Source organism: Heliangelus exortis, chromosome 2, assembly GCF_036169615.1.
Source record: "Heliangelus exortis chromosome 2, bHelExo1.hap1, whole genome shotgun sequence".
NCBI lineage: Eukaryota > Metazoa > Chordata > Aves > Apodiformes > Trochilidae > Heliangelus > Heliangelus exortis.
Window position 1 is genome coordinate 117433937 of NC_092423.1, and position 25245 is coordinate 117459181.

At 36.0% G+C, this 25245-nt stretch overlaps 1 protein-coding gene across 1 annotated transcript in view; it reads left to right on the top strand.

Moving 5' to 3' along the window:
- Positions 1-25245, top strand: part of C2H8orf34 (chromosome 2 C8orf34 homolog) — a 158190-nt gene that overhangs the window by 79236 nt on the left and 53709 nt on the right. The gene's annotated exons all lie outside the window — the stretch shown is intronic.

Sequence of the window (25245 nt, forward strand, 5' to 3'; positions counted from 1 at the left end):
AGTTAGAAATTCTGTTGTTTCCCTCTTCTGAGCCCTTAATGTGGACTGAAATATTTGAAATTACCTAAGTGAGAGCAAATGGCCTCCAATTTTTGCTTTCTCTTTAGAATAAGTAACTTTTTTTAAAATGGTAGCAGGTTAGTAAGTAGTTTAGTAGCTGTGAGGGCAGTAACAGGAAGTTAAAACAAGGAGGTGAAGTGCTGTGCATAAAATTTAGTAGAATTAGTAAGTTTGACATATTTAGCCTGGAATGCACAACCGATCGTTTTTGAGGGGAATAGGAGAATGACAAGATAGGTGGAAAAGTCAGTCCTCTGAGCATAAAGTTGAAGGCATCCCAGACTGTGATAGGTATCTTTAGCTAGAAGAAATAAATTCTTACTACAGGTTAGGTGAAAGTGTACTATTAACACCTGGGTACCAGGTAGAACAATCCTAATGGAAAATTTAAAAAAATCAGTGATTATCCAATAGAGAGCATATGGGTTTATTTAGGCACAATGGGAAACTTCACCTGGAAGGATAAAAGCTGACAAAATATGAGTGTATTCAGTGCAAATAAGCATCAAAAAGTTACACGTACAGGCAGATAGAATCTTCACAATGAGGAACAACATCTGTCAGATCTCCAAAATGTCTGAAGTAGACTATAAATAGTGCACTTAACCATTATGCAAGTGACAAGGCAATGTTATTCAACATGCAATTAATACAATAATTTTTAAAAGAGATGTTGCAACCCATACAAAGCAGAGAGAGTGAGAGATGATGTCTTACAGTGGCATCTTACAGACAGACAGGTGTCTTGCAGAGGGATGCACAGGCATGCTGCTCACTTCTGCAATTTGAAGAGTGAGTGCAGCATTGACATCTTGGGAAATGAGGAAAGAAGGAAACAGAACCAGAGAAGACCAGTGCTAGGAAAGGTGTGTGGGAGCCTGAGAGTCAAAAAAACCTTGTCCCTTTCCACTGCTATACAGCCGAGTCAGAATAATTTGGAGCCTGTGCCTCAGTTTAGATTTTCAGTTTCATATTCTTCAAAAGTGCACATAAAATACTGCTGAGGCTGATATTATTTATATTAAAACCAAATGGAAACAGGGTTTTGCAAACTTGAAAGTTTTTGTTCAGATTTAGTGAGATTAAAATTGTTTAAGAATGTAAATAATTCAAAGGCAGAAGAAATTTTTGATGGATAAGTAATATTTTCCTTTAAATCAATGATGAATGAATGATGGATAAATAATATTTTCCTTTAAATCAATGATGAACAAGCTATGTGAATGGGGAAAATAATCACATCTGTTTCAGTACTGATGAAACCTAAAGTTTTTTGCTCATTTTGTATAAATCTCTTACAGAAACAGGTACTCATTAGTTTTATACAGCACAATGACTTCAGTGGAAACTTGTTTAAAGGTTTATCTTTGGGTACAAACATAACTCATGACTTATTGTTCTGCACAAGTATTTGGACACACAGAAAATTCATTGCTCAAAAAGTCATGGTTTCATCTTAGAATCTTTGGTATAGGCTTAATCTTCTGCAGTGCTCTTTAGTACTGACACAGGCAAATACCACTGTCACCAGAGCTTGGAGAACTTTATTTCCAGTTCCAGAAGGGAGTCTTCTGTAACACATGTGAATTATTTGGTAGAATAGACTTGGCTTATGCATCACTGAGAGCCTTGGAATGTGACTTCAGGTACTTTTTGTGCCCAGAGATGAACACAGTTGTAGAGTGGACTGATGGTGCCTGAGTTAAAGGAAACTGCTTTAGGCAAACTGCTTCAAGGTGCTGCTCTATGTTTGCCAATCACTCTGTCTCATTGGTGCTGCAGTGATATCTTTATCTTGCACCAAGCATTTTATACTCTAAAAACATTCTAGTATGTATTCTGTGATTTCTGTTTACCCTGAAATTCCTATGATAAATCACTGGGAATTATGTTTGGGTGAGCCTTCTGTCTGATAACCTTTTTGCTAAAAGCCAAGCAAAGCTAATTATTTTGAATAGTGCTGTGAACAAACTAAGGCTTTGACCCTGCAAATAGTTTTAATAAAACAAGGAGACTGTTTCTTAGACGCATTCTTCCAGACATTGTACAGACTGTTACGTCCCTTTGCAACAGGATTAGACACTACATGTTCAGCCTGGCATTCTTGTGTTCCCCGTTTCATTTTGAGTTTTCAGCTTACTTTAGAATGATAAGACAACATTAAAAAATGTGATTTACAGGTTCTAATAATTTACGAAGAGATTGCCTTTTAAACATGAAGCTAAAATAAAGAGCTAAGTTAGTTACAGATTATTCTTCATAAACCTGTCTCATGCATTTTGTAGTAAAACCGGAGACAAATATGAATGTTTGGGGTGAAAAAGAGAATGTTTCTCCAGTTCACAGATCTAGTTCCACAGGCTATTGTATTATTAGACAATCCTAGTGTCTAGCACGGGGATTAAATACGATTATTGATGGATTGATGAGGGTTTTGTGACGGCGTTTTCCGTGGGAAGCTGTGTCCACCAGGGGGCACCAGCGGTTTTCCTTATGGGTTGATTAATGTCAGTGATAGATTTAATCTGTTTGAAAGGCGAACAAAGTGCTTAACGTTGCAGGAGAAAAATACCATCGGTACAAGAAAATGTGAAAAATCAGTATACTCTAAGCCTTTGGGGTTTTGTTTGTTTGGTTGGTTTTTTTTCCCCCTGCAAGAGTTATAAAATAAAAGAGTTATAAATAAAATAGATGCTTTATTTTAGTAAGAAATGTAGGCAAATTCACGCTGGAGGCTGCATGTGGCTGCAATAATTATAAACAATTTTTAACTAATATCTTGTAGCTCACTACTATAACGTCCGACAAAATTATTTTTTTGCTATTTTTTTTTTTTTACAATGAGTATGAATGTAAGCCTCTGGCTGTAGATATATCTGCATCATTTAAAAGAAACATGCAGAAGAAATGAGAAACAGATTTAGTTTTTCTTATTGCTCGTTTTCATATGAGGAAGCAAACCTCTTATCCTTCTGTATAATGAAGAAATGCTGTAACATGCAGCAAAATTTAGGCTTTGCAAACCTTCATTACAGCCTGTGTTAAAGGGGCTATCTTTGAAACTGTCCAGGTTTATCCATTTTAACAAAGTGTGGGGGGGGATTTGCCAAATTTTCCAAGCCTAGGTCAGTGATCCTGTAAGCCTGTCGTGTGACTCATCTAATCATACAAATTGTTAATATCTGGTTTATGTCATCTTGATTAGTGTAGAAGCAAGTGAACTCAAAGACCAGAACTTGTTAAAATGTGACAGAATTATACCAACAGTTTTGGCTCCTGAAGACTGATGCTGCCTGCAAATATTTGTAATTTATCCCAGATTTTGTAAACCTGATGGCAAAGCACTTATCTCAGCGTAAGGAAGGGAATAAATACGTAGAGCTAAGGATGATGAATTTAAATTTTTTTCAAGAATGAACTTTATGGTTGTCACGATGCATTTGAACTTAATTTTATAGCATTTGTAATCAACTTAGCATGTAGTTAATTCTCAGCTTAACTATTGTGACATTTAGATAGTGATGGAAGATGATGTACAGACCAAAATCCAGACATACTATATTGTAACGTGCTTAATCAAAGATATATACCCTTGTTCAAAATTGCAATTAATTTTATCAGAAGAAATTAAATAATTTCCATGGGAAAAAGGAGACGTAAAACACAAAATGGTCATCTTGGATTCATCTTTCTACTGCAAAATTAATTGAATTATTTTGTTTATCACAGAATAAAGCTTAAAAACAGTTTATGTGTAAAGAATAGAAAAATAAAGTCTTTGAAGGAAAACATACATGTACAGAAATAAAAAATTTGGTTTGGTATCGCCAGCTTCAGCACTTTCCAATTTTAACCAATTTGATACTTTCTCATGAAATTAAACTATTTTTTTTTTTAACAGGACTTCTGCTCAGTTGGTGTGTGCAAAATATATACTGCATCGAAGTAATAGGGGTAGTTTGATTATTTTTTTTTTTAATGCTTAAAAGTAGTGATGTACATGCAATTTTTGTGATTAACTTACAAAGTCTATGTTGATCATTGTAAAAACTGAGAAGCTAGCAGCAGAGTTTCAGCAGACTCCTGCTGAAATGAACTATGTAATTTGTTTTCTTCTAAGATGTTGTAGGGGTAGTGAATTTAAAGGGCTTCCTTCTCTTTGGCTGAGCAAATTTTTCATTGTACGTGTGTTGCTTTTTCTTTTTGGACTTCATATTTTTAGTTTGTAGCACACCTGGTTGTCTGTTAGAATCATGTGGAAATACTTAATTTTAAATTATTCTAATATTGCCCCTGTTTTTCAGGTGAATTGTTTGAGATGTGACTATTTTAGCTTATGGAATTTTTATTATTTGATTTGTTTATTTAAAAGCCTATCTTAAGTAATTATCGAGTTAGTTAAGTCTCTTGAAAGAATGTAGTGTTTAAATTTTAAAAAATTTAATACTTCCCCTTATCAGGGGAAAAATTATTCACAAAATATTTTGTAAAGGGAAATGAGATACAATCACCTGTTTTTTAAGGGGATCTTTTTACAAAATATTAATAGAAGCTTTTGACCCATGAACATAAAAGGCTCAGCTGTCTATAAACCACTAGAAGGATTTTTTTGTGTGAGTGATCATGTCTGAAGAGAAGAATAGGGGAAAGAATAAGCTAATATTATTGAAAAGATGCTTTTAAAATTATATCAATTTCTAGAGCAGAGGCATTGCCCATCTTCCCTTCAGTGAGATCACATGTAATAGGCTTAAGTAATTATTATAAGCAGGTGCAAGCTTGCATAGAAAATGCTACTGAAAACCATCAGCTTGACTTAAAATTTGCTCTAGAGAATAAAGTATTTACCTGAATCTATCATGCAATTCAGCTCTGATTCCTTGGAGATAAGAATGCAGAATGAAGATCACTGTGAATTACTTTGTCAGGGCATGCCATGTAATAACTAAAGTGATTTGGAACTGGCAGGAAAATAATGCAAGAGAAAAGAAAGGCATAATTAGAGCTTAACCAGCAAAAAGTAGAGTGTATTTATAGGGAATTTCATTTGTGACAAAACTACACCTGCAAGAGTACTTCAAGGAGCTGTAACTTTGTGAGCTTTGCCATTATTATCAAACATGTAATCAAAATTATTTAAAAAAATATTTCTACATGTGAAATGGCAGGATATTTAATACTAGACTTAGGGATCTGTTGTGTATGTCATTTGAACTTGTTGAGTGTATGTGTTGGAAGATAATTGATACATGATTATGTTTTTTTCTTATTCTCTGTGCCTGTTTCCTACCAAGCCTGACTTTCATTTTTCTCTCCATTTGCTCTGCAATCCACTTTTTCTCTTTTCTGTGCTGACTGGCAGACATGGTCCCAGCTCTGGTGCTTGGCAGAGCAATGCTGGCAAAAATTCAGCAGAAAAAAATTGGTTAATTGTCCAGTACTGGGGTCTTTAAGAAGAATGTATCATGCAGAAGTGGAACATTTACCTGTTAGGATACACCTCTCCATATTCCTGTATTGTAGAAGGTGTAAGCTGCTAACCTTAAGAACTTTTACTAACTGTGGATGAATTTGAAGTTTTTAGACACTGATAAGGAGGCCTCCGTGGTTGGGTTTTCCATAGATGTGTTATAAGGTAACTGTTAGTGTTGAAGTTCTGATTTGCTGCAAATTTTTAGATTCCTGATTCAGCTTTTGGAGTCTAAGTAAACTACTTAGTAAAATAAATACTGAATTTTCTTAACTTGGGCAAATGTTCTTTTGTGTTGCTAACCCTTAGAAAAAATGGATGAAACAATTTTACTCAACCAATTGTGTGAGTTTTTTCTTTTTTCTTTTAATCCTTTAGAGATGTACAAGAAATAAGGAAAAATAGCAGAAAATGCAAATATTTATTATTACAAAAAAATGAAATATAGTTGTACTGTGGATGTTGTTCAGTTGCAACTTTACTTGTTACAGATGTCTACCTTAAATAACTTTTTCAAAGAGATGACTGAACTAAATCTGCAGAATCATGGTCTCTACTATGGAGAAAATAGATGACGCTTTTTCCACCTGAAGTTCAGTATTTTTATTATGAATTACTTCAAGTACTCTCCAGCTGAATAATCTGTAATGCATACACACATATACATATATATACACACACATATATATATATTTGTACTATATATTTGCATATATCATTTTCTGTGACTATTTCACTGTTCTTTATTACTGATAATAGGGTATTATTCTTGAGACATTGTTGTGAAGAGGAGGATTCCTGTCAGATTATAAGACTGAAGTCAGGAATTACAGTTTAAGAATGACTGTTGTACCATTCTCTTAATTTGTTAATAATAAAAGAATAGGCCTTTTCTTGTGATAAGTAGTTAAAACTTATGTGTTTCCCTGTACCCTGGGGATTATTGGAAGTGGAAAACTATTTTTTCAATGCAATTTAGTTTTGAAATTGTGACATTCATAATTCACAGGACTATATAGACATGCCTGAAAGAAAAGGTGTGAATATGACAGTGGACTGAGTGGCAGATTTTTTTATTATTCTCTTTAAATGTTTTGTTGCAAGTAAGAATGAAACAGGAATTTTAAAATTTGCTCTTTATCTGAGAAAGCCCAATTCCCCTGCGGCAAGGCTGAGGAAATTGACACTCCTGTCAGTTTCCCAGCTAATGGCAGCTGTGAAATTGACAAGGATGTCGATTTCATGGAGGAGCCACTTGGGATTGGCAAGATCTGTGGCTCAGCCCCAATTACAGACCTGAGCCACCTATCTCAGACTTGACTGGCATGGCTCGTGTCCAAACTCTGGAGGCAGGGTTGTAATGGCTTTTTGACTTAAGTGTGCAGAATGCAGACCTTATCTCTGGTTAGAGCTAAAGCTTCTATGAATTGCAGGCTTCCAGGTCTTTGGAAACTCCAAGGCCCTGTGCTCTGAGGCAAATCTAACTGGTGCCAGGTAGGCTTTCACAGGCTTGCATGATGGTAACAGGCAGGATCCAATGCCACTGTTTCTGAAACAAACATATCAAAATGATTGCTGCTGGGTAGAAAAGCTGGAGTAAATCTGTTCTGGATTGGGTAGATGTATAGGAAACTTGGTATTTTGGAATGAAAGATGTTTAAACTTAATGATATAATATTTTTTAATATAACCATAAGGATTAATATTGATGGTTGGCCATCCGTCATCCACAGTTAGTGTGATGACATTTGCCACAGAAATAATTTTGGGGATATAATACTTTGTTCAACTAGAAAAGATACTAGCATGAAACGTGTGGAATACAGAACAGGTAACACCAAATTTATCTTATCATTATCTGCTCAGAATTGATTTTTCTTAAATAAGAAGATCTAGAATCACAAAATGGTTTGGGTTGGAAGGGACATTTAAAGGTTATCAGTCCAAACCCATGCAGCGAGCAGGGACACTTTCGACTACATCATGTTGCTCAGAGACCCATCCAACTAGACCTTAGAATATTGTTGGTGATCATCAAACTACATTTGATGTTTTCAGTGCTCCAGAACAGTTGCTCAATTCTCAAAAGCCTGTGGTCTTCTCACCACTACAGGCATTCCTTAACTAACATACAGCAAATGACCCAAAACTTAGAATAAGTAGTGCAAATAGTCCCTAGTCATTGTGTTATTCCTTAAATGCAGTCTGCTCAATATAAAATCAGTGGATCTTGGCTGTGAAACAGAAAATCTTTCCTTGATGTAATTAGGCTGCATCAAAGGGAAAGGTGCCAGGATTTGCCAAACCATTTAATACAAGGAAGGGGTCTGCTGACAAAGTGGTGAATGCAAAGCAAAACCACATTTCTTCACTTCTACCTTTACCACACAATTAAAATTCAGAAGGTTTGTAACTTTAAGTTAGACTTTGACTCTTTGTGGTATAACATCACATTTATGAAATATATCAAGTCACCTGTATGTGGCTTAGTTATGACCATGATATAGCAGTATTCAGGACCTTAAAAGCATGTTTAGTGTCCCATTGGGAATAATCAATGAAGTGCTTTTTTTTGCTTGTTAATGTCTTCTGACCCATCGGCATACATCAGAACACACAAAAAACAAGAGAAGATTTTTCTGAAGATTTACAACGTGACAGTATATTGTGGTTAAGAAATGTCTGGGAACATATAAAAAGGATGATATGGACTACTGCTGCAATTTTCAGGCTACTAAATAAACATGAGTGGTTGTGATGAGCTGTGAACATCAGAGGAGGCAGGTGCCTTTGACCCATGTGATCAGGTCAAAGTGTAGCCTTGACTGCACTGCATGTGCCGTCTGTCACTTGTCCCTGTTTGTATCCAGTGAGCTATCCCAGTTTGGTACGAAGGCTTTTCATTCTAGTCATCCTCATCTGTTATGGTTCGAGGTAACATTAAATTTTTTTTTTGTTTTGGATCCCCAAAACGAAGTTCAACCATAGAAGGGTCGGGTGCAAGCAGATTTTATTTAACAATTGACACAGGCAAGAATATAGAGGCAGGCAAGAGGGAGAGAGGAAAAGAAGATATAAGAGAGAGAGAAAAGTGGGAAGAAGGTGGGAAGAAAGAATGAGAAGGAAAAGTGGAGAAAAAGGTAAGAAAGTGGGAAGAAAGAATGAGAGAGAGAAAGAGAGAGTCACCACCATGGGCCCAGCTGTCCAGCGAGTTTCTTCAAGATGGCTCTGATCCTGGACAGGGTCTGATGCAAAATGGCAGTGGGTCAAGAGACAACAAAGCAGCCACATCATGGGCAGCCATATATACCCCTGAGTTCCTTTTGTTCTGAAGGGGCAGCTCTCAGGCAGCTGCCACAGGGGCATTGGCATCAGAGCCATTGCAGACAGGCTGCCTGGAGGGGGGAGCTGCTGCAGAAGGGTGCAGTCCCCCCACCCACCCATCAAGTTCTTATCTTCTTAGCACTCCCTGCTCTTCCAGCCACCTTAGCCAGGTACTTAGAAAGTACAATCAAGGTGGCTTCCTCCACCCTGGAGGGACAACCCAGCACTGAAGGCTGGCCCTCAGAAAAGGGGAGCAGTCTCCACCGAGTAGTTCTTATCCCTTCCCGAGGTGTCACCCCCTGCTCAGTTCTGGCCAGCCAGGTCCTCCACCCTATCCAGGGCAATTCACTTTAAAAATTGCTCTTTTGAGACAATTGCAGATCAGTGAGCTCAGACTCTCACACTCATCTCAGAGTGGATACAGCAGAATGGAATGAGGTTGGAAAATGTGAGAGGGAAATAATTGGACACAGGCAGAAGTTGAAGAGTTTTATGTGTACCAGCTGAGAGAAGGAATGAAAAAGGGCATGCAAAGTCATTAGTGAGTATGAATTGGTTCTTGTTTGCCTTCTGACAGGCTTGCAGCAGGAGGCTGTTGGCTGAAGTTATTGCCACCCTCAGCCATCTGCCTCGCCCTACACCCTTAATATATATGGAAGCCTTCAGGGCAGAGACATCTGATCTGCTTGTAAATCAGTTTGTGAATCTGTTGTTTTCAGGCCAGTGCATTAAGGACGCCTGTTTCTGCCTAGGAGAGCAGCAGTGTCTGTCAGAGGAAGGGAGGTGGTTTCTGCTGGTAGCAACATCAGGCAGGGTGAGTCTGCCAGTGGCTGTTCGATATTTCAAGGAGAAAAGCTTGTAAACCTGTGACTACTGAAATCTGATAACAAGGGAAACACATGTTTTATCCAGTGGGTTTTTAACTGGTGGAAATGTTCACAGTCACATTGTTGCAAATCCATGAGCTTAGTGTGATGTAAACCAGTAGTGATATCCTTTGAGTACCCTCTGTATATGTTTTTCTCCCTGTTAAGTTTTCAGCCTCTGGTTTCCTGTGAGGCTGGTTTTCTGTGCACTTACATGGTTTTTTAAGGTGTACCCTCCTGTCTTTGGGTTCTAGTCCTAAGAACTTTTAAAGCTACCAACAAATTTTGAAAAGAATTTGACAAGTCTCTAATATGGAATTTCCTCTAATTTCATAAAAAATTGTGTCTGGGTAGAAGACAGTCTCATTGGTATCACCCTGAAGCTTCAGTATAAACTAAAGAGGTGCTGTTGCAGATTGATCAGTATTTTGGCTTAGAATCAAACAAAGCATCTGCTGACTTGCTCAAGCAATTTGGAGCAAGCTGTTTGAGTTAATGAAGGAAAGGAAAAGAAGGAAGATGGGCAGAATTGCTAGGGTGAGGATACTAGAAGAAATATGGAGGGAAACAGCTGAAATTAACATGGAGGAGTCACTGGGTTATAACATGAATCCATAAGAATTCAAGAGTCTTTACATTTGCTGCTTACAGAATAGCTACTTCTACTTTTTTGTTGTTTCTTTCTCTGACTAGACAATATTAATTTCATCATTTGTTGCAAGGTATGTGCTCTAACCACTGAATGGGGTATCAAGTGCAACATGTAATTTTAAAATTATGTGTAATTTTAAATGCTGCAATCAGTAAATAGTATGACAAAGAGTAAATAACATGTCATTACCTGTTCTTACTTGAAAACTGTTGTTTCAACAAATATTAAAAATCTGTTGTGTGGCTAGACATTCTAATAGTGTTTTGCATGTGAAAAAGTTGAGTATCCTGTTTTCCAGAATTAAGTTAAAGTGGAGTAATTTAATTTTTTTTCTAATAGTTGTAATTGCTGAAGTAAAAAAGGACATGGAGGAACAAAAAACCTGGAGAAGAAAGAATAGAGTGAAGAGAAAGATCATTTATAGTGAAGTAGAAAGGGAACAAATGCTTTTTCAGAGAAGTAACAGCTGATACTTGAGTACTGAAAATTAAAATTTGAAAGCCTTCATAAAAAACGAGAGGAGGGAGAGATTGCAAACAAAAAATAATTAAAAAGTACCTCTAAACAGCTGTTCAATCCACCAACAAGAATCCCATTTGTCTACTTTGATTGCTGTTGCAACAAATTAAATAACCGAACTTGCACCAGGTAAAATTACCAATACTGCAGTAAATGCTCTGACTGCCCTGCAAGCAAAAGAGAGTCAGACACTGCCAGCCCTGCCAGCCTTCCTCATGAGTATGGAGCACTTGTGAGCAGAGCAGGAAGCTCATGAGCTGTTGCTGTGCTTCACAGGGTTACTTTGCCACAAGACCCTGAGTTTGCAAGTTGAGCTTTAGCTCAGGCACATCACTGCAGTCACTGCAATGCACCTGCTGACGTCAAAGGCAGAGCTACCAGCTGCTCTGACTGCATTTTCCTTAATGGCTCTTACTGGATTTTCTTTAATGACCCCACCAGTCAGGAAGGCAGCATTCTTTGTATCTGATTATACTGCCAGTGAATATTATTGTAGATAGGACATTTTGACTACTCATATAGCAAAGATGAAAAAGAGACAAAATGTAGCTAAAGCTGTGGGCAAAGATGAGGCAAGAAAGAGGAAATATTTCAGATTTAAATATCTGCATTATCTTTGATATTAAATTGTTTGAAGTCTACAGCATTATGATAAGTATGAGTTGACACTGGAAGCTGTTGTATGCAGTTCTAATTCCTTATTACACTTTCAATTGGCTTTTTGCTGAATAGAAGGAGTATTGGTTTAAGCTTGATATCTATTTTTGGAGGTAATTTATCTTCTAATAATTTGCTTTGTAGCTTTAAAAGTTTTGGCAATTTCTATATGTTGTCTCTGCACTTACCTACTACTGCATTGATCTCAAGATAACATATATATATTCTTCTGTAAACTCAATCCAAAACAAGAGGTGTCAGAAAAGCTCTTACAACTGATTTCTAATATCTACTGAATATATCCTTGACTTGTAGACTACAGGATTTTGGCTTCACATTCTAAGGAAAATAAAAGTCCTGTTTCAGGGTGATGAAGATCTATAGTTATTTTGTGTGAAGATCCTTCCTGGCAGTATCCTCTGTTTTAACTCCCATAGCCAGACATGAACGTAGTTTAATTTAACTTGTTTATATCACCCAGGTCTGTACAGAAAAAATATTAAGCTGTATTTTAGAATCATTTCTTCTAATTGCCTGTTTGTAACAGTCCATGTCTGAGCAAGACACTTCTGACCAAGATTACTGAAGAGGGCTGAGCTGAGATTACTGAGCTGGGCCAAAGATTAACCCAGCTAAAAAGAGAGAACCTTCAGCCAGGTGATCTCCCTGGTCCCTGTCTGCATAAGCATCACTGCTGGTGTGAGGATGGGAAGCATTTGTCAGCTGAAGTGAGGGACAGGCAGGTCTGAATCTTTCAGTGACAGCACAGACTTAGTTTAGCTTAAAGGGATTGTGAAGCTGTTCCTTCAATCATCACTATCTTGGAACACTAAGCTGTGCAGAAAGCACACTTTAAGAAGTTAAATCCTGGCTTCATGGCAGTGAAATTGATGTATATAAAAGGTAAGGTTTTGCTGGGAGGAAGTGTGATCATGGGAAGAGAGATGGTGAGTCACCTTTGGAAGAATGTATAAAAATGAGGATGGAAATGGTTAGCAAAATACTTAGATATTGAGCAGTTGAAAAAGACATGGTGTTAAATGCACGAAGATTATACATTTCTGGACTGAGCAGTTGAGGTTACAACGTGCCTTTGTGACAGAAGGAGGACTTCTGAAGACAAAACCATTTAATTTATTGGCTTACTCTGTTCTGGGTAGCATTGATGTTGCCAAAGTTTCTTCTCTGTAAAGAAGTGGTATATCTTTGAAGTAACCAATAATGAGCTAATAAAATAGAAATGAAAAGTATTATAGCCATTCCATTGTTTTTAATTCTCTTCAGATAAAATATACAGATCTGGGAATAATTAAATATAAATAAATATGCAAATAATTGGATTTTTCAGTTCTGATTTTTAAACAGATGCAGAGACAAATCCAATTGTGGCTTCAAAAAGGTTTCTCTCCTTCTTTTATTAAAACCAGAAGTTATAAAGAGATTGTTCTGTTTGCAATATGAGGAGAATAAGAACTTGAAAATATGTTGTAAATGAAACAATAATACAAAATTGTTCTTAAAGGCATAGTTCATAGTAAAAAAGTGAGTCACATATTTGTCCTTCCCAACAAAGACAAAGAACAAGTTATCTTTTTTCTCCAAAACATTATTACCTTCCTGCAGAATTTTTAGGTGTTATTGACTTAAATTTTCCTGGTTTTGAAACTATAAACGCTGACATTGAAGTACAAAAGTAATGATGCATATAATCCTCTAAAAGTAGCTGTAATGAACATCCATTTCCTTCATCAGGCATTGAACTGTGGTCCAGAATCCTCAATTCTCTCCTAGAAGTAGAGAATACTGTCATTCCTAATTAATGCTTACTTGTGGAATCATTTTGTCTTTCTCACCTGCCACAGCTCTAAAAGATTTACCAGCAGATCAAAGTCAAATGCTTGGTATTTGGTTTGCTCTATATTTTATTTAGGATACTCAGACTGAGTGGTTGTCATTGTTACATAAACAAAGGAACTTTATGTGTAATGTAATTTCTATTTCTGACTCTCAGTGAGTGTATATATATCCACAGGAAAATGTGAATTAGTGACTGTGGAGAGACAATTCATCAGAATGTCGTGGATTTAATTACTCAGTCACTCTCACCTAGCTGCAGAAGTATCCTAAGTAATGTATGGGAGAGAGGAAACTTGGCAAGGTGTCTGACAATATCTTGCAGACCTATTTCTGCATGTGGCTATATGGGGAAATATATCCTTGGGGGGGATTTTACCAAATGGTTTTTGTGCTTACTTGGATGCCCTTGGAAGGAGGGAAAAATCTTTTGACATATTCAAGTATCTCTGAGAGGAATTAATTTTCCTGATGTTTTTCAGGAAATGGGTAGCAACTGGGTTATGTCAGTAACAAATAATTTGGCTAAATTTATCATTGTATTTTTTTATGAATACTCACATAACGATCTGATAAAAATAATACTTGTTTTATGAAATTTGCTCAAATGTATATCGAGTTACCTGAGACAAAATATTATTGAGGTCTAGCTGCTGTGCTGAAGTTACTTCTTCATCTTTGAATATTTATTGTCTATGAGTGTGTTCGAAACCATTGGTGAAAGATTGATGTGAAAGTTTGATGGTGAAAGTCTGATGTATTGGCTTAAGGAATCAAAACTCTTGTGTGAAAACTTCCAATTTTTATAAACATTGTAATTATAATGCCAGTGCCTTGGGAATTCTGTTTTTGATAACCTGTTCTTTAGAATGTGTTTGAATTATATGGGTATAGTTTTTTTCTATTGTGCATAATTTCTAATTTTATAAATGAGCAATAATTTGGAAATAGTTCACATTGTGTTGAACCTTCACATAGATAAATATTTCATAAATAGGTGTTACCTGAGCAGAACACTAAACAGATGGGACACTTTCACTCAAGTGATGGAAAGTTATGTTGGGCTGCTGTAGGTTTTTACTCAGACTGCTTATTGAAAGGGTTAAGAAAAAGCCTATGAATTAAGTTTCTCAGGTGACAGGGAACAGTGTGAGTATTTGACAGCCAGGAGAGCTAATTCCTCAGGACTGTTTCTGAGTGCTCATCTGAAAGGGAACTTTGGCTGTACATAGAGAACTGAGATGGATGTTTGGGAGCTGAAAAAAAATGTCTGTGGATCTGCTGAAGTTTTATCAGGTGTTCCAAAATCTTTCACTTACTTTGGAAAACTGAAAGGAGGTATAGAGTTGAGTTGATATGACATCACTTTGTGGATGAACAAATGTATCGCTACATTAGTTTTGAAAATAATTTTTGTTTCCATGATAACAATTAATTGATAAATTAATGAGTTTTGAAAATTTCTTTGAGCACATCGATGACATCATTGTGATAAATTTCAGAGTAGCTGCAACTTCAGTTTTGGTTTCAACCGCTGGTAGAGAGAGACTCATCCATTAAATCTGCATTCACTTTAAAAACCTTTTTGCAGTCATATTGTGACATCAGAATTCATTTATTTCATATACATGACCACATTTCAGGAACTCTAAAAAAGAAAAATGTGATGAGAAGGTAAGAGACTGTGATGATAGCAAGAGATCTTAACCTGCTTCAAATGTTCAAGTTTATTTACAAGTTCAGTCATATAAGATTATATCAGCCTAGCATTACTTAGTTAAATAAAAAAAAATAACAGAAAGGCAGCAGTTACTTGGCAAATGCAATGCATTCTTTTAAAAAATCCAGATTATCTTTAATGTGGTAACACATACTAGTAAGAATCATATTTTGATAATATATTAGGAATGCTTTCCTGAATACATACTTGAATATCTGATAAAATGCCAGTTTTGAAGACCTTTGATTCTTGCATCTTGAGAGAAGCAAAATTAGAGTAAGTTTTAAGGTTCATAAAAGCAACAGTGAAGAGTTGCAGATGGGTTATTCTTCCATCTGTGTAAAAATTACGGCTTGCGTACTTTTATTCCTAATACTTTGATAAGCATATTTTTTGCTTGTTTGTTTTTCTTCAGGGCTGTGTGTTCCTGTTGTTTCCTTTAAACTGATTTTAATGTTTGTATGACCCCTTGGTGTGCCAATGCAGCTCATTAAGCCAAAAGCAGCAAAACCAGTCTTTTTTTCCACTGAATGAGCTCATACCAGGATCACATAAGAATCAAGCATCAATATCACTGGGAAAGGAAGAAAGGGGAAAAAGTGCAGAAATCTGTGGGACTTTCTTTGTCACTGGGAACAAAATACTGGATTACAGAACTGCATCCTCAGTGACTGCAGGTTAGCACCTTGCAGTTTGACCTCATTCATCCACCACCTAAGCTAGCAGTATTTCAGGGCTAGAGAGCTTTGCTAGAGTGCCTGCAGGCTGAAAACCATGAATCACTTCGTCTTTTAGTGTTGACCTAACTTTCCTTTCGGTGCAATGCTACCAGTTTTCTTTTGCCTGAAATAGCTCTCCTCTGCTGTATATTGTTGAAGGTGCTTTCAGTTCATACTTATTAATTTCTTCTATTTTCTCTGTTCCTCCTTTTGGTATGGTTTGTACTGCAAGTTTGACCTCATTTTAGTCTTAGGTTATCCATCAGTCAAACTGCCTGCACTCTAGGAATTCAGTATAGATGGTTCTTTTTGAGCAGTAAAATATATTAATTAGTCATTTATCTTCTGTGAAAAGATGTACTCTCTTATGTTGACTCCTTCCAGCATATGACAATTGTACTTCTTAAAGTTTTGTGTTTCCTTCATCCTTTTTTTTTTTTTTTTTTTTTTTTTAAATACCTCTTTGAGGAACATCTACTATCTGATATTGTGGATGCCCCCTCCCCTGAAGTGTTCAAGACCAGGTTGGACCAAGATTTGAGCAGCCTGGTCCAGTGGGAGGTGTCCCTGTCCATGGCAGGGGTATTGGAACTGGATTATCTTCAGGGTTCATTCCAGCCCACACCATTCTATGATTCTGTGACCATTGGTGTAACATTCTAGGATCTCTGCCTCCATCTCAATGATAAATTCTTTAGAGAATTTCTTTAAATGGTTAGCCTTCATTTGTTAATATTAATTTTTTTTTCTGAAGTGGATGGCATCCTTCTGAAGAGGATCCCAGTGGCTACCAGAGAATTGTGGTGGTTCATATTCCACTGCTGTTGACTTCAAAGTTAAACCCATATCAAGATCTAATGCAGATTCACAGCTCTCATATTAAGGAATTAAAACCCAGAGGAGAGAAATTTGCAGTATTTTAGATAGATTTTCAGTCTGTGGAGTCAATGGTAAAGTCCACTTGATTCAATGGAGTCATGATTAACCCTAGTATATCCTGAGAAGCAGAGTTGTCAGGTCACGTTCTCTTGATTTGTTCACAAGATGGTTTTATAATTTTGAAATTAGTTCTTCTGAAGAAATGTGTGGTTCTAATTCATATCCAGAAGATAAAGTAGTGCTGAGTAAAAGCAAATATATATTATATATATATATATTATATATATATATATACATAAGAGGGTATATATATACACACATATATATACGTATGTGTGTGTGTGTGTATATAAATATATACACACACAGAGATATATATAGGTATATACCTATATAGGTATATTAAATCTATAAGAGGGTATATATATGCACACATATATATAGGTATATGTGTGTGTGTGTATATAAATATATACATATATAACATATATATATAACATAACATAACATACATATATAACATATATATGTGTGTATATAAATATATACATATATAGCATATATATATAACACAACATAACATACATATATAACATATATACATAACATATATACATATATATGTATATAAATATATATTACCTATATACCTATATATACATATATATATAGATTTACCTATATATATCCTATATATCTCTGTGTGTGTGTATATATTTATATACACACACACATATACCTATATATATGTATATACATATACTTCTCTCTATATAGACCTATATATAGGTATAGTGTATATATGTATACATAAGAAGGTAGGCCTGAGCTAACATTACATGAAGTAATGTGTTGTAATGCCTGATAATTACTTAAGCACTAATCTTGTCCAGAAATATTCAGGAGAAGAGTAGCAACCACATGTGTTATATGTACCACTGGATATTCTTCCTTTTCAGCCAGCTCTCTCTGACTTGAATTGCAGTATGCCTGTGCAAGCATTGTGGCAAAACAAAAAGCCTTCTAATTTTCTCTGATCTAAACCAAAAGCATAAGCAAACGTGCCCTCATAGTGCACTGAACTGGTAGGTTACACAAAACAATCTGAAAGAGTATGTGGCACCTCTGCAAAACAACCAACTGCACAGGAACCAAAAGTTTCTTTGAAAAGTATTTACTTCAGTTAAATAAGAAAAACAGCCAACCAACCAACAAAAAAACCAAAACCCAAAAAACGAACAAAACCCCCAAGAAAACAAACAAAAAAAAACAACCCCCAAACCAACCAGAGAACATATTGGAAAACTGTGTGGGTGTTTTTTGAACTTTATTGCCTGGTTGATCTTACTGGATGTGTGGTATGGTTTCTACATACCTGGTCGTTTCTCTGCTTCACCAAGCTGGAGAGATAAATTCTGTTAAGAGCTTTCATTCTACCCTCTCACAAAAGATGTCAGTGGTATGAATTTAATCAATGAGTGAGGAAGAGCATGCACTGTCAGCTGTGATGCCATTGGTATGCTGATGGTATCCAGCTCAGTGTCTGCTTCTCTGTGTGTAGACGGTGCAGTCTTCCAGATGTCCCAGTGTCTGGCCAAAATATGGCTGGTGATACAAAACAGATGGTTTTGTCTCAGGACAAAGCAGAGTTGATGCAAGCTGATAGATGGATGGAACTGGAAGAAGCAGCAGAGCTTCAGTTGGTTTATGCCATCTCCTTCTTTGATTCATAGTCAGCAGAGGTAGCAAGGAGGGCAGTTGTCCCTTTGCAGGTAGGTAGAAGTTTGAAGAGTAATAACAAAGATGCAGATTTTTTTCTTCTAGCTTATTATCTAGAAGTTTTGGTGATTTGATATCAGAATTACTGATATGTTGGTGTCCCAGTCAGGACTTTAATGCACCTACTGTGATCTTCTGCATACAACATACTGAGTATCTCCTGCTATCTGCACCTGTACAAGCATCTTTTTTGCTAGCTCATCTCCTTCTTAATAAAGAAGATTCTCTGAAGGGCAAGTAGGGTGTTTGTCTTCATTTAGAATTTCACAATTTTAGTTAAAAGAAAAAAAAAAAAAGAAAAAAGTTGAGGAAAGATATATTATCATTATAGGAATCCTTGATTTGGATAGGTTTATGGAGAGAGCATACAGATGTGTTAATAACTGGCACTCTAGAAATGTTTGTAATACTACTTTTTCAAAAGAAAATTGTTGGAGGGTTCAGTGTTTGGAAATGTTTAGCATGAGATTATTTGTAATGTTTATGATTTGCCTCAACTTTCATTTCAATAAAAGGTGTATGAATTTCCAATGGCCTGTTGACAACCCAGCTCAGATTAATCCTGCCAAGGGGCTGATAGAATAAATTAGGTGGATGTGAAGAAATAAGAGTGTGGCCCCCAGTGCAAAAATAGTTTTGTACAAAGCTCAACAGTTTAAAATCTTCTCTGACTGGCTTAAAAAACACCGTAGTTGCTTTATGTTATTGAGGTATACTGCTAAATTAGTGAATTACTAATTTTAGCTCATTTTTTTAAACTTCATATAAACAACTTGCAGATTATCAGTTTCATTCAAAATAAATTTAATAAAGAAAAACATAAATAACAATGTAATGTGAAATTCAATATTTTGGATATATATTGTAAGGAACATCTGTACTATGTTAACCAAATACACTTTAAAAATATTATGCCTGGCTCCTTTTTGTTAGAAAATAAAAAACAAGCTAAAATTAAAACCAAAATGAAACCTTTTAAATATACATTCTTTTCTAATGCTTTGATTTTTTTTTTTATATGATTGAAAAAAGCTTACTGATTTAAACATGCCTTATTCTGTTATTATGACAAAGCTTTTTTCAGTGGTTTTCTTTAAGAATGCCGAGTTGGACTGAGGTTTGAATTGCTTATTCAGATAGATATAGTGATTACATAAATAAATGACATCAGAATTTGAGCTGATCAAGAATACCAATCAAAATTTCCTTTTAATTTTAGAAGTTGTTTTACTTCAAGCTGAAGTGCAAAAAATAAACAAGTTTGCCAAGGTAAAACATTAAAAGAAATGGATTTAGATGCCTCCTGAAGTCCAGAACTTCTGATTGTTCTGTGAATTTTCTCATTGTGACTTTTTTGTAGTTCTATATTATTGTTCTGGTGCAAGTACTTTTGTACAATTATGGCAGTTGCAGTAATACACTATAGAATGTGATGTAACAAGAAAAATATTCTAAATTTTATCTTACTGGAAACGTAGAAGTCATTAATATGTTCCAAACAACAGTAGATTCCTGATATTGTAGAAGTATTCTTTAGTAGTGACTGAAAGTGCCTAGTTGAGAGTTTAGACCAATGTGTTTGGATTCACTGTTGGTGCCACCAGTGGCTGTAAGGGCAGTTCCTGGTGCTGAGTTAGTGGGTGAGCAGTGGTTGATGGTGGTCATCTTAGCTCATTTGTCCTAGGCTTACCATTAGGAGATGACAACAGGACATGATAACAGTTCTTTTCAGCTGTGTTTTGGGCTTCGTCATTGGAGCAAAAATGAAACCATGTTGTTGTCGTCAGTCAGTGGTTTGGGCAGTTTCCATATCCAAATTTTTTTTTATCAGCTTCGTCTGCCTGATGGGGACTGATGGTGTGAAGCCAGGCCACAGCATTTTAGACACTTTAATCCCCTAAGTCAGTGCTCCATCAATCTTGCCTGCAAGTAACTTGTTTTCTGTAGTAAAGAAATATCCCACTTAGTGGGGAAAGGGAAAACAAGCAGGAACCCTATGGGCCAGTGATTAGTGTAGTTTTATAAGATACTGAAGTGTGCTCTACTGAAACTAGAAATCATCAGAAGACCCTACCTCCTATGTTAATTCCAGTCCCAGCTTAAAATAGGAGAAGCTGGAGAAACTGAAGATAGATTCTTCTCACTCTTGCTGATTATAAGTGAGAACTTGAATCAATCACTCATGCAGAGAGTTTGGAACTAGGTGTTCTTTGAGGTCCTTTCCAGTCCAAACCATTCTATGGTTTTGTGATTCTTTGACTCTTATGTTTTGGTACTTGCAAATACTGCTGCTTTCTGTAGTCCCATGTTTTGTGGTATTGACTGTGAAATGGTAATTTATTAGACTGTTTCTGGCAATTATACAGGTAGAGGTGGATATGCAAACTCAAGGACTTAACAGCATCATGTTTCAGTTTATTTTGCATGTGTCCATCAGTGGAAAACCAAACATTTAAGGAATTCATTGTCAACTTGAGATGCTTAGAAAGTAAGATGTCTTTAGACTCAGAGTGAAAGTCTCTTGATGGATTTACTTAGGATGATTTTTGCATCAACAGTCTATGTCATGGTTCTGCACTGGGACAAATTCCTGTATTAGAAGATGATCATATCATAGAATCATAGAATTGGCTGGGTTGGAAGGGACCTCAGAGATCATCAAGTCCAACCCTTGATCCACTACCGCTGCAGTTACCAGACCATGGCACTGAGTGCCACATCCAGTCTCTTTTTAAATGTCTCCAGGGACGGAGAATCTACCACCTCACTGGGCAGTCCATTCCATATGATAATAGAAGGATGTATTGAAACAAATGTACTAGAATAAGCTTTGTCTAAGACATAGATTAATAAGAAGAAATGAAGTTATATGTCCTGTAGGTAGTGTATTGCAGAAGATAACTCCAGTTTTCCTTATGTTGGAGGAATCTGAAGAAGAGATTAAACATGATTTTCAGGAATGGAATATCAGGTGTTCTAGGTTAACACTCAGCCTTTGTCTGGAATCTTAATTTGTTCTTGTCCCTGTAGTTCTCTTGGAATTAAAGTGGGATTTATATTGGGTTCTTTTGATATTGGTAAGAAAATCTAGCTAAAATCCAGAGAATTGGTTAACATAATAAGAAACATGCAAGTATTGCATATAAAGCAGCATAAAGTCCTGGAAGGCAAGCAGAACTGCTATTGGTGGGGGGGTGTTGTTGGTTTGGTTTTTTGTGTTGATTTCTTTTTTGGGATTTTTTCTGGGGGATCAGGGGGGTTGTTTTGTTGGGATTGTTTTTTTAATGATGATCATAGCATTGAGAATTTGTGCTTCAGTCAACAATCCTTGACAAATCAATGCTTGGTACATGGAATATGTTGATGTCTGTCTTGATGTAAAAACACTGCCTTGAGAAATCCAGTGCTTCAAAAAAAAAGAGTCATTATTTTACTGGCACATCAGAACTGACAGGAAGCCTTTAAGAACATAAATCAGAATTCATTATCTGAAACTTTTCTTTCACATGAAAATATTTAGTGCTCTTCTTAGCAAGTAGATGGAACAGACAAACTCTGAGCTATCATAACCTCTAATGATCAACCAGGACTTTTTCCAGCTTGGCAACTTCTACTTCTTGAATTACTTCTGGAAAATTACTAAATATTTTGTAATGGAGATAAAAGTGACTGAAGTATATCAAACAGTGTAGCACTGATTTCATGAGCCTTCCTGTGGAACTGAACTTTCACTGCATTCAGTAGGAGATTTGTGTAAGTCCTTGAAGGGAAGAGTACGAGTGCCCTGTAAATGTTTGTAAGATGATTTCACACCCTCCCATCCCAAGACATAAAGCTGTCTTGCACAATTTTGAGAATACTTGGCATTAGTGTCCCTCTCCCTCTCCCCAGCCCCTCTTCCCTAAAAGAAAGGAGGTAAATAGTTACAAGCAACATCCTGTTAAAAACCATTTCCTTGTTACTGGGCTATGTTCTTGTTTAGTTGAAATAGATACCTTTCTCCCTCTTCCCCTTTTCATGGGACTTGCCCATTAAAAACTCACAAAGTATTTAGCTTAGTGCAGTATTACTATTAAGATAGAAAGCATCTGGTTCTGTGCTATGCTACATTGCACTTTTGATGTTTACCTCACTTTTAAGTATTTTTGTGTATTGTTATGACAATGCATGAAGATTGCAGCCGTGTGAATTTGAGAAGAATGTGAGGGCTTTTTATTTGGTTTATTGGCAGGGCTTTTTTACCATTCAGAACATACTTAATGATAATTACTATAGGACCAAGTTAGTGTCTTCTCATATTCTCAAGAATAGCAGAGAATTAACATTAAATCAAGGAAATACAGTGCAATAAAATAACAGTTTTACTAGCACAAGTGAGATTCTTTCTTTTACGTAAACTTTCAGCCTATCACTGTACTAAGGTAGGTTTCAATTTTCTAAGGATTTGTGAAGTTTCACAGTATTCTTGTCTTCAGTCACATAAGCAGTCATCAACTTGGTTTTTCTTTCTCCCTTTTCTTAGTGAATTACCTTATTGCTTCTCAATAAGATCACTGAACCGCTCAGCTGTATCATCACCAGTTTATCTAACAAAAAACACAAAGAAAGAGAAAAGATTCAGTGTTTCAGACCCTGTAACTGAGTTGTCTTCACAATGAAATCCTTTTTTCTAAGGCTGATTCTTTCCAGTGTTACACAGAAACATCTGAACCATTGGAAATCGTTTTATTCCTAAAATTCATTATTTGCACTCACACTTTGTATTTATTTTAATAACGTCCTTATTTATGAACAAATATTCTTCTGTAAAACATGCATCAGTTGCTGAACACACACAGAATTTAGTACTAAAATTTCAGTGTGATTTTTTTTGTTGTTGTTTGTTAGATTTATTTTTTTTTAATTGAGGGCCTTCAATAATGATTGTGGTCAATCAGGAAGATTGCCAGATGGCACCTAAACTTGCTCACAACTCAAAAAATTCCCATCCAAAGTTATGGGTATTGGGAACCAGGAAGGTCTCAAACCCTAGTTGCTTCAGTGAGAAGTGCACTGTAAATTTGTGGCATCCAAAAGAAACTGAAATCATTCAACACTGAGGCAGAAACGCAATAATCAAAGTGAAATCAAGTACTGTAGTTATTCTTTGGATTTGGTAGATGGGGTTATACTTCTCTGTCTAGTTGGAATATTGGCAGCTTTCTGTAGCTTGCCATGGACAAAGTCCATCCAATGCTTAATTAGATCGATGAAAATCCCTTGTGAAAAAGGAATAATTGTATAATATGTAGCATTTTTGCATGCACATTACTGCCATGTCTAACAACATGTAACAATAAATCAATACTGGATAATAATCTGACCCCTTGTCTATTAGCACTGTAGCCGCCTCTGAAATCCATATTTCTTGCAAAAAGTTTCACTTAGTTTTGTCTTGAGAGAAAAATGTTGGTGGCTGGCTAAAAAAAGAGTCATGATCTAGATATAAAGAGTCAGATGTAAAAAGTATGATTTAGGGCAGCCTGTGTCATTGCTCTAGTGAAACAGTCGTAGTCGTTAGAGAGCCAAAAGTTAATCAAGCAGAGAACAGTTGAAAACCTTATTTAAAGAAATCACATCTGTTAAGGGGAAAAAAACCCAGAGGCATATGCTTCAATTTCATTTAAACTGTAATCCATCCAGTGGCTTACATCTGCTAAAAAACATGGAAATTTTCACACATCTTTAAAGCACAATTAAGTTGTATTTATTATAATACCTAATGTGTTCCAAATATGTAATACCTTTTCTGAAATGACTCAGAGATGATTGATTTCATAATTCTTTATCATAGAGCCTTCCAAGTCCTTTGAATTAGTGTGTGTTTACCATAGATTAAATTTAAAAGAAAAGGTGTGGAAATGGTGGAAATTAATGCCAGAAACTTCAGTGGAACTGTCAGTTTATACTGCCAAGCCAATGAGTTGGACAGACTAAGGAGAGTTTTCTTAAGCAGTCAAATAAATCATTACCTATAAGAAAATCTAGTTCAAGGACTTTTGTCACAAAAATTTCATTTAGGTTTAGCCTTGCTGCTCTTGGATGTCACTTATACAAATAGGCATATCCCAAAAAACGTTGTTACTATGACATAATTCTGACAATCAGTTTGAAGTGGGAAGAGCAGTAGCCTTTATCAACTACAGAGGGCCAGGAGAAATATTTCAGGTAATGATGCTGGGGGTTGTATCTCACTCTTTGAGATACAAAGGGTGAGCCCAGTACTCTGCTGCTAATCTGTAATGACTACTTGTGTATTATAAATTCTAATTGTAAGTTTCCTTTTCTAATTTTAAAGTTATCTGTGACTTTTCCCCATTTGGTGTTAGGGTCTAAAGTCTGCCTATATGCACTGTCTGCTCCACCCAGATCCTTCAACATCAAGTTTCTGTTGTAAACATAAATATATGAAAGTACATAAGTTTATATTATCAGAAAGACATTGTATTAGGTGATCATTTAATGTATATCCTAAGCCACATCCATCAGGTGGCACATGTAATGTTTGGTCCTCATTTAATACAGCTGGTCACTGTTTTGCTTGTTTACTTTCCAGCTAGGACCAAAGCAAGTTACAAACAACTTAAAATGGGGCTTTATGGATACACTAGGTATACAGAACTTGCCTATGTTATGTTATGTTAGCAAATTTTTTTAGCAAAAAATGTACCCATTGCCTCTAAAGAATGTCATGACTAAACCAAGAG